Consider the following 488-nt stretch of genomic DNA (forward strand, 5'->3'; position numbering starts at 1 on the left):
GTGATTAATTCCAGCCGCTGTAGGAAATTTGCTGGCATAAGGGGCCTTAAATGACTTGGGGCGCAGCAAAGTAAAACTCCTCCTCCGAGGTTTAGTTTGCTGTCCTTACAGCCGTGGAGCGAAGCACTGGGCTTGTGCAGCTCCGCAGGAAGCCCTGCAGGCAGCCTGGCAGCAGCCCGGGAACGCAGGCTCCACCCAAGAGAAGTGATGAGCCTGATCTTCCTCCCCACCCTGGAGCCTGCCTGCGCTGCGCGGGGGGCCCAGTGCTTCCCTCTGCAGCTGCAGTGCCCCCCCGGGACCACTCAAGCCGGGTGCCTGTGGGCAGATGCCACCTGGTGGGGGGCTGGTGCTGCCGTGGTGGGAAGCACTGGTCCCCCCACAGCTCGGGGACCACTCCACATGCTGGCAGCTTGCCCTCCCCTCCCTGCTGCCGGAGAGGCAGGTAAGTCAGGTGTCTGCATGCACCCTGTTCAAGTTTGCTGATGACA

General features: G+C 62.7%; 1 protein-coding gene across 6 annotated transcripts in view; it reads left to right on the plus strand.

Annotated features, from left to right (window-relative positions):
- The window catches only part of DOCK7 (dedicator of cytokinesis 7), a 199139-nt gene that overhangs the window by 71400 nt on the left and 127251 nt on the right, over window positions 1-488 (plus strand). The window lies entirely within an intron of this gene.

The sequence above is a fragment of the Gavialis gangeticus genome, unplaced genomic scaffold (assembly GCF_001723915.1).
Source record: "Gavialis gangeticus isolate Ggan-Ray unplaced genomic scaffold, GavGan_comp1, whole genome shotgun sequence".
NCBI classification, from domain to species: Eukaryota; Metazoa; Chordata; order Crocodylia; family Gavialidae; genus Gavialis; species Gavialis gangeticus.